Source organism: Pogona vitticeps, chromosome 2 (assembly GCF_051106095.1).
Source record: "Pogona vitticeps strain Pit_001003342236 chromosome 2, PviZW2.1, whole genome shotgun sequence".
NCBI classification, from domain to species: domain Eukaryota; kingdom Metazoa; phylum Chordata; class Lepidosauria; order Squamata; family Agamidae; genus Pogona; species Pogona vitticeps.
In genome coordinates, this window is record NC_135784.1 from 237,602,715 (window position 1) to 237,612,960 (window position 10,246).

Sequence of the window (10,246 nt, forward strand, 5' to 3'; positions counted from 1 at the left end):
ATGGGGTCATATTTCCTCTGAAGGATCTGGCCCATAATTAGGGTGTGCTTCTGGACCCAAAACTCTCAATAGAGGAACAGATCATAGCCATGGCTAAATCTGCCTTTTTTCCATCTAAGGCAGATTGCACATCTCTGCCACCTTCTCAGTAGGAGGTCCCTAATAATATTGGTTTATGCGGTGGTAATCTTGAAGACTGAAATGTTCTCTAAGTGGTGTAGGTTTACCATTAAAAAGCCTCTCATAATGATACATTATATACATTTGTGGGTTGGGGAGGGAGGTATTTGGAAAGTTGTAGGGCCATAGATGGGTTCGATCTTACGACTGCCTGGTCTTCTGACCATGCAGCACAGGCTTCTGCGGTTTAGCCCGCAGTGCCACCACGTTCCCTTACTCCCTGTTAAACATGCATCAGGAGGTCATGATAGGAGGTCCCAGTTACTGAATGCTGTAATGCCAGCTTAATTCACAGGATGCTGAAAGTGTTTCTCCATTTTTATTATTATTCCCAGATTCCCCAGCCAGCATGGCTACTTGTAGCCAAGAAAGTACTATTCCTCTGGAACAGACAGGGAGCAGAGCCATATAGCCTACATGTGGCCATAACACAGAGGGATGGCATTGGTCCAGTCTGTTGATGTGTCCTCACAGCTGAGAAGGGTGAGAAAATGTCACACATGCCTCAAGCAGTGGCCATGATCTGGCCAATCAGAGGGAGTAGTGCTGCTAGTGAGCCATCTTGACTGCACGTTCTGGCTTGTTTCTCAGATTTGGAATAGATCTATATTCTTCTTTCATAAACTTTTGCTATGGCACTTTTAGACGCTTATAAGAAAATGGAGCTGGGCCAGGATGCTTTTCTGCCTGGTGTAGAGCATCAAATGGTTTCCCCCCAAAGTCAAGGTAACATTCCCAAAATTTATTGTTGCAGTATCTAAGGTTGGTCAAGTTCTGTTTTCCACCCTTCCTTCTTAGCTAAATAATAATTAATCACAGTAATTTGCTCCCGTTTCACTGCTTTCAGAATCAGGTGCTTGATTTTGAATGCTGTGAAACCCACCTCATGGCTGAGTGGGCCTTACATAGAAAAGCAAAACTTGTAGTCACCCAGTCAACTGCCAACTTTGCATTCCCATTTCTATTGTTTTGTTTTAAATTGGTGGGCACATAACACATCTCATCCATAGGTGAAATCTGGAGCACTTGTATCTAGCTAACTGTGAAATCTGTATGCCACCTTTAGAGGTTCTGTTGAATGCAACAAACCAGAAAGAGTTTCCTCTGTTAGCATGGTGGAGGGCTGTATTCCAAGATCTCTCTCCTTCTCTCTCTCTCTCACACCCTACCCCCACCCCCAAACAACCCCCCACACCCCCCACACCCCTCACACAAGCCAAAATTAATGACTTGCTATCTCAGGCAAGAGCTTTTTCTGTTTTGGGCTAGATAGGAAGAGCTGATAAAGTAAGAGAAGAAGCCATCTTTAAACGAATGCTCCTTTTCATTAGATTTCAGTGCTTTCCTTTTTCTAAGGCACTTCAAAGAAGAATCCTTCTAAGGTGAGTGTTTCCTCACAAAGATTAAAGGAAACCTCCCACAAGCAGGTTAAGGAGTTCTCAAAAACCCTGAACTCAGAATGGAAATACACCCCCAGTTCTCTGAGACACTGAAGTCTCCTGTGGTTTGAGAGACAAGGTTTACAGTAGGTCATCTTTTGTGTGAACAGCAAGAAATGCCACACACTTGGGTTAGGAAGAAGGAGACAAGGACAATCAAACAGAAGCTGATCTACAGAGAGGTGAGGAACATTTTTAATGACCTTCCCTCCCTCAGCTGGTATTGTCATGCTTTTCCCTTAACTGGCTAGAGAGCAAGATCATTGTAATGAAAACAGGAAGGGGAAGAAGCTCCTGGGGGAAACAAGAAATAACAATAAAAAAATAAAATGGCATCAGACACCAAATTCTACATTAGAGGAGAAATTATCAGGGAATTTTAACTGATTGCCACAAATATTTACCACTCTCTGAAGTTGAATTTAAATGCTAATCAGCGTGTCACAACTTTTCATCAACCTCTGAAATTGTTCTATCCCTGCACAATATAAAAACATGAAAATAAAAAGTATAAAAAGGCACTCCCCGTTTTAACTTCTCCTGACTAATCTAAAATGTGTACTAGCCAAAGAGGCAACCTGGAACTTTATGTGCACTTATTTCATTATTTTGTGTGATATAATTTTGTTTTATACATGATTAAGTAGTACCTTTGTAGGGAATAGCAATAACGGTTATACTGTGGCCAGTTTGTGGTAATTAGAATCTTCCTATCTCCCACCTGCATCTTATTTTGGAGATCTCTAGGGATCCCCTTCATCCTGGGGAAGCCATTGGGAGCTGCAAAATGGGGTACAGAATGATTGAAAGCCAGAAAACCATTGCTCTTGTTCCTAGCAGAGGCAATTTTCTGACTTAAAGTCATGTCTTTATTCATTTTTATTTATTTATTAGACTTCTATCCCACCCTTTTAGACAAAGTCTACTCTACTCAAACATGTCCTACCCTGTTCTGCAGCTCCTGAGATCTAGAATGAAGGGGAGCAGGGAAAGTGATTCATTTGTCAGTATCCTGAAGTCAATCACTCATTAAACCATGTTTATTTATTTTTATTTATTTATTTATTTAATTTATATTCCGCCTATCTAGCCAACTCAGGACCACAATACTGGCAGGACTAGACATGGGCTATTTGTATTCCAAGGGAGATGAATACAAAGAGCGACACCACAGGTACCACAGAGGCTCATTCCTTTCCCCCAGAACTGGCTGGTTGACTCACCAGTCGCTGGGTAGCTCTTGGGTCCTTCATCATCATCTTTGCACCAGTCTGAGAAGGAGCCCGGCTGGTGCTTCCCTGCCTCTCTGTGCAGCCAACCACTCCAACGAGGAGGTGGGACAGGGAGTCTCCCCACTTAGCTGATGAGTGGTTGGTTGCGTGGGGAGGCAGAGAAGCACCAGCCAGGCTCCTTCCCAGATTGGCATGTGGACGAAGGACCCCAATGCTGTGCAGCAACCAGTGAATGGACCAGCCACTGCTGGGGAGAGGGCATGGGCCTCTGTGGTACCTGTGGTGATGCTGTTCATATTTGTATGTCCAGGGATATGAATACAAATAGGCCAATGTCTAAGCAAGACCCATTTCCATATGAATGGTCAGGCTTGTTTAGATTGCTTTATTCAAGCCTGGCCCTTCCTAAGTGGCCAATGCTATCTTGCTCCCTGCTGCTAGTGCAGCTATACCCTCTGATTGCTTGGCATGGTGCTTTGAAGGAATTGTGGTAACAGGCCAGGGGACACAGTATTATTGAGAAATATGCATTTCTCTCAATGTCCGACTTCACTTTGGGAAAGATGAAGGAGATATCAGCATTCTTAAGTGATACTCAGGTTTTGTAGAAGTGCAGATTTTTAAAAAGGGGAAACTCTCCTTTTCCAGTAAAATGCTAAAGCAAATCTCATAGCCCAGTGAGGGCAAAATATGCACAATCGCCACAGAATATGTTGCTTAGTTGAAAAAGAAAATGGGGTGGTAGTGGTGGGTGGGAATGGAATTTTCTGCATGGAGTTCTAACAATCCCCTACATCTAGGCATGATTTTGAGGACGTCTATGTATCTCTGGCATCACTCCCAGCTCTATAATACCAGCTTGGTGAAGAGTCCAGAAGGAGTCAAAAGCTACCAACTGTTTGTGAGATTTTAGTGGTGTAATAAAGGTGTTGCTTATCATGCTTTTGTGTACAAAGACTACATGGCTGCTCTCTCTCCAGCCTCATAGTATCTTTGGAGAAAGGTTACGTGGCAAGCAGGCATCCTATTAGACAGGAATTAGCCAACAGGTAGAGAGGAGCATATTAAAGCAATTTTAAAAAACACTTTTTATATTGATCCTGCATCTCAGACCTATTAAAGTGATCCAAGATACCAAAGCACCTATAATAAAGTCTGGGGTAAATTGAGAGGGTAAAGGACCAACAAAAATTTGGTCTAGAAAATGCCTTTCTCACTTCATTCTCCATAAAGGAGAATTAAATTAAATTCCAGTAGATTGCATTTCACGCCTCCCCAATTAAAACTGATTAAAGGAATACAGTTAAAGCAGTTCAGGAAAACTTGTGATTTGATGGATGATTGCCTTCTGGGATATATCAGTAGGCAATAAAATTGCAGTAGTAACATATTCCTTTAATTCATTTCCCACCCACCCCTCCAAGCCTGCATTTTTATGGTCTCTAGGATGTCTTGACAAAGGCAGAGTCCTGACCCTGCAAGAGGAGATCTGCCGTTAGGTCTCTTCGCCTTGTCCTTGAAGAAAGATCCTCAGCAATCACCTCCCCAACATCAGAATTCAGAATGTAACAAAAGATATAGTGGGAGCAAATGGGAGCCAGGTGTGAGTGAATGTTATAAATGTGCTGTATCCATGCTCCTTCTAGTCTTCCAAAATGACCTCAAGGGTGATGGAGGTGGGGGGGGGGGAGGCTAGACCAACCCCAGTGTGGCCTGGATATCTTCTATCTCATTGATAACAAAAAAATATATTTTAAAAAATAGAGGAAAAAAGCATAGAATGTTGAACACCGATCTTCCCTCCATTCTGTTCTGTTGGCAGGGACCCGCCAAGAAGTTGGCAATGTCAAAATGCTTCCACTGGGCTGTAGAACTGCTGTTACTTGGTTATTTGAACATTCTATGTCAAGCAGAATCTGGAGGAGGATTGATAGAGGAAAAGATGCCTTAAATGCAGGATAACATATATTTATTGATCTAAGCAAACAGAGTTAGCGTGAGGAAGTATAGCTGTTGAAGAGGATAACGCAAACAGCAAAGGATGGGGATTTTATGTGTCTGGCACACAGTAATTCTGAAAAATTTCTGATGGAATAAATATGGTAAATAAAACTTCTAATATATGTATTATAATGTCCCATTTTTTTATCAGAGATCCCATGTGGGATGGGATACCCACTGCGGTGTAGTGCATAGAGTAGCAGACTAGGACCCAGGAGGCCTGGGTTCGAATCCCTGATCAGCCATGGGAACTCACTGAGGGTGTGGAACTGGTCGAACTGCTGCTGTTAGGGTCGCTGTGTCGATTCCAATTTGAAGCCACATAACAAAAACAATATTGTGATATAGTGGCTGGCATGACAGACTAGGACTCAGGAGACCGAGGTTCAAATTCCTGCTCAGCGCAAGATGCTCGCTGACAGGTGGCAATGGTAAATTGCTCATTGAACATCTCTGGTACCTTGAAAGCCCTGTTAGAGCTGCCATAAATCCAAAGTGACTTGACAGCACAGAACTATATTTCACACATGCATTTTATTTTCCATTTTGTATGATCATCCAGTTACTTATACCTGCTTACTTCTCCCAGGTCATGATATGAAGTGGCTTTTTAAAAAAAAAGTCCTGAAAATATTACTATTTATGATTATTGCTTTTGTTCTTATAAAACAAATGAGAGGAAGAGTTAGATTCTGCTGAATAGTCTGGCTTGATTAGATTACTAATTTGCTTAGCACCCGTTAGTAGAATATTTTAAAAATAACCTCTGTATTTTAGGTAGCAGGGTAGTCCCTATATGCCTATGTAAGTATACCTGTAGTAATAGATTTTCAACAGAAGCAGTCTGAGTGTAGAACTCTTGTGATTCTCAGTTTCATTTATGTAGTGGCACTAATTGCACCCAAGTGATGTATAATTTCAAGACAGGTTGCTATGCTATAATTTGGATATACTGTAATTGAAAGAGGTTCCCTAGAAACTTTCTAATTGTTGTTTTCAGAACCTGTATAGTGGGTTACTTGGAGTTTTGTTAGATCATAGTGCAGACCAACATATGAGTCATTTGTACACTTATGATTACATTCATGTGTGTTGAACAAGGAGAACCAATTATAGCTTTGCTCCTGTTTCTTGATGCATGCAGCTACTGTCCCTCTGATAGTCCAAGATTCTCCTGGGTTAGGTCTAGGTTCTGAGGCTACTATCCTTTTCTCTTTCTGGCCTGTTCTCTGTCTCTCTCTGAGCCTCCTTCAGAACACTAAACTCAAGACCAATACCTTTCAACATTTTCTCCATTGTTTGCCTTTCCTTTCCCTTTGATTCAGTCTGCTCTAGTGAAGGCTGGTGACAATTTCACAGGAGTAGGGAATTGGCTCCAGATTTTTGTCTGAACATGACATGAACTATCCAAGGTGCTGAATCATATTCCTCTCCCCTCTCAATGTATTCTGCACCTAGAATAGATCTTCTAAAGCCTGGAATGGATTCACCAGCCCTGTAAAATTAGTCACCCACTTCCACTGCTCTGTTCATCCTCTATGTGCCTCTCTGTCATGGGTTCAGCCAAAGAAGGTCTGGAATCTGAGGGGTTAATTACAGTGGAGGAAAATGCTGGGCAATTAGAAGCACAGGCAGCTGAATCACCACCAGATTCTCCTCCCCCAGTAGCCAGAGTGAGGGCTAAGCTTCGGCAAAGACTCATGACACAAAGGCCAGAGGATTGCATGAATGCTTCCCACAGGAACATCAGGTCAACCAGTCCTGAGTTTTAACAGGATGGAAGGCTTCCAGGAGTTTGATGACTGTTTTGCTATATAATCTGCACCTAGAAGGCTTGGAAGCTTGTGGAAGCAACAAGTCACTATTCTGTTTCGCATCCACGCTCCTGCTTATCTTGCACCTTGTTCTCTGAACCCTTGTCTTTAGACTCTGACTATGGTTTGTGTTTTGGCTTTGCCATTTTGGTATCCGCTTTGCATTTTCTGGACTTCTGATATTGGACTGGCTTATTGGACTTTTGTCTGTTGAAACCCCCTGGGAACTTGACACTCTCTTTCATCTTCCTCTCTCCATGCTCAACCTTCTCTGAATTGTTTATATTCTCCTTTCCTTCCCTCTTGTCTTCTTTGGCTTCTCTGTGCCTTTCTCATCTGGCTGTGTTTTCTCTTTGACACTCATAGCTTTCTCCATGTTTCCCCCACTTCTTCTTTCCTCTGTGAAACTGGAGTCATTCAGCAGTCTCCTCTTGGCAGCCATCTTTCCTCACTTATGCTGATCAAAGTAGTGGGTTCTGCTAAAGGTGGCCCATTGTGAATGTGGATAACAAAGTCAATATAGACTAGCTCTTTTTAATCTTTAAAGCTCTTATGACTTTGTGAACAGCTTTTATATGGGCCAAATTCTAAATTACATGTGCTTCATCACTAGAAATTGACATTCTTTAAAAACTGATTGTGTGTGGTTCTTACAGCTGGTGATTTCTCACCTCTGGTAATTTGTAAATTTGCTTGCTCTGTTTTGTAATAGATCAGGCTATAAGCTGGTTTGTCCTTATTCAGTATTATCTCTCTCATGTGAAATGTTGCCCCTAGTCACATCCCTTGAACACTAATGTGACTGCAGTGATTTGTAGTCTATGCAGTAGAACCCCCTCATCCATGAGATCAGTATCCACTGAGTAACTTAACCACGGTCTAAATATATTAAAAATATTAAAAGAAAAATAATCCAGAAAAAGCTATTTTCATATGTATTACCAGAAACAGGCACTAGAGCCTAGTTCTGGTAATGCATGTGAAAATTTTTTTTTCTGTCCCCCCCCCACCCCGTTTTACCATATAGGTAACATTTGTGCTTGTAAGTATCCATGGAAAGGGATTGGAACCAATCCCCAGCAGATATAGGGGTAATTCATATTTTGGCCCAGAAAAACTGCTTCTTCTCATATCTGAGAAGAGTTTCATATCTGTTTCACTTCCCCTTGTTCTGAATAGGCCCGTTAGCACATCTTCTCATATTATGTATCGTGAGACATTTTGACTGTTGTACCAAGATAATTTTTTTTACATCTCCTGTAGTTTCTGAATTTTGGAACCAGTAAGATGTAGTAGAGTTTTGGACTATGACTCAGGAGAAGTGGATTCAAATCACTGGGTGGTGGCAGCAGATATGTTAACCACTCCTTGAATATTTCACTTTGAAAATTCTATTAGGGCTGCCATTAGTTAGAAGCAGCTTCATGACATATAACAATGGTTTCCTTTGTTTTTTGATTCAGTGTGGGACAAAAACACAGTCTTGTTTGTAAGCATGATTGATCAGTTATAAGGGTCTGCCTAATCACATTTTTGGAGAATGTACTTATTTCATTTTCTAATGACGCAGGGTGGAATCGAATGGAGAAATAGATAGCATTTTGGATGCTTTTGGTGTGGTCCAATGCAATCTATGATCCGTCACTTGCACAATGCACTCGAGAACATGAATCAGCCTGACCCTGCTCCTTGCCCAAGTTGGACCTTTTCATCCAGTGGCACACAGGATTCCTGTACAGATGGACAGGCCACCTTAAGGGAGATCGCTTCCAGTGAAGTGACCCTTTCCAGCACGATCAGACACAATCCTTTCTCACAGTCTGACAGCACCAAACATATCTGTAATGTTCAATTTGGCCCAATGTGCACCTACGATGCAAAGTGTGGTGGGCAACCACCATGGAGAAGGATTTTTTTTTGGGGGGAGAGACGTTTGCCTAGGGCCTCAACAAGATATTTTTTGACAACAAAGACCTTTTTCATTCATCTAGGCTTTGAAATCCCTTTAGAGTCTGAGTCTATTGGTAATGCATATTTCCACTGCATGTTGGTTGAAAAAGTTAGTTATTTAATATTTACCTAATATTTTAAGTTGTATTTTCTTAATGCACAGGTGCCCTGACAACTTCTGTTGTGGCTTGATCATACGGCTAATAGCTAATAAATCAATTTCTCAATAACAAGTATGGAATGGTGAGTAACACCCAAATATATTCCGACTGCTTCATTTTCTTCTTTTGTAACTTTGGATAGACATTGATTGCTCAGGACCATTTGCCCAACTTTAATTATTTTCTATCTTTAGTATTTTATTAAATTCAGTCTGTCTTGCTGTGCCCTAGCATAAGCAGTTTTTATAGCAAAAGGCACTTTCTTGTCTGTTTCCTGCATTCTGTTAAATATTTCTTATTCCTTCAGACTACACCACAAGGACCATTTGACTGTCCCCTCTGGCTTCCGTATCTTACTTCCAGCATGAACAGACAGGTAATAACCATTCAGCGGGGCCATTACCTCTTCTAAAGACTATTATCAAAATGGTCATTATACATAATGGAGATTATTATAGGCAGCTTGAGAGATTTTTTAGATACATCTCCACTGAAATAGGTGGCTCTTTTTAGCCTTAGACACTGGTAGAAATAATATCAGGGTGCAAAATATATGGCAAATGTTCCCTTTTGTCCAAACTTTCTTAGCACTGAATGCACTCACGGTACTGGGTTGTGCAGTTAAATTATATTTATTCAACAGATGCTTTCATCTTAGGTTGGGAAAAAAGAATATTAGAAATCTGTGCTAATTATTATATCAAAAATACAGAATTCGAGCCTAACAATGGCTCCCTTGTGCCGTTTCCAGCACTTTGTTCAATTATATGTACTTCTACAAGTGAGATGTGGTGTTGCTTTTTATAATTATGAACATTTCAGTCCTTCTAAGACTTTCCATTTTATTTCTAGAACAAATCATTTCATGTCGTTCACTAAATTCCTACACTGGCTTTCAACCATGCTCAATATAAGACGTCAAGTTTCTAGTCCTTCTTTTTAGCTCCTCCCACTGATTGTATCTTCTTCCTCATCTCCCTCTAGAGTTTTGAAAAGTTGAATTCTTGGAACTGAATTCAAAGTAGATTTTCCAAGCTCTGATCTCGCTGCACCATCCTGACTCATCCTCTCTGATTCAGCTCCCTCAGGTCCTTCCATCATTTCCAACTCCATCTTGTGTTAAGAGGTGGCTTGAGAAGCCACATCTTCTGTGTTCACCAGTCTGCTTTCTTTTTCTTCTTCGAGACACAATTGGGTCCATGTGGTTTTCATTTAAGTCTCCCTTACAGCCACTATCTCATTTCCATCTGATATTTGTTTGTCCCTGGCTTCTCCCTTCCATCACACTATTGGTGCTTAATTCAATTCACAAATCTTTAACACCAGATATGCATTGCTTCTGTATTCTGTGTGATGAAAACTGTAGGCATACCTGGCCCCTCCAATCCCATCCCTCAAATTAATTCACATTCACTTATTTTTGTACCAAGAATTTCCTCGATGGATTGGCTAGCATGCAGTTCTACTTA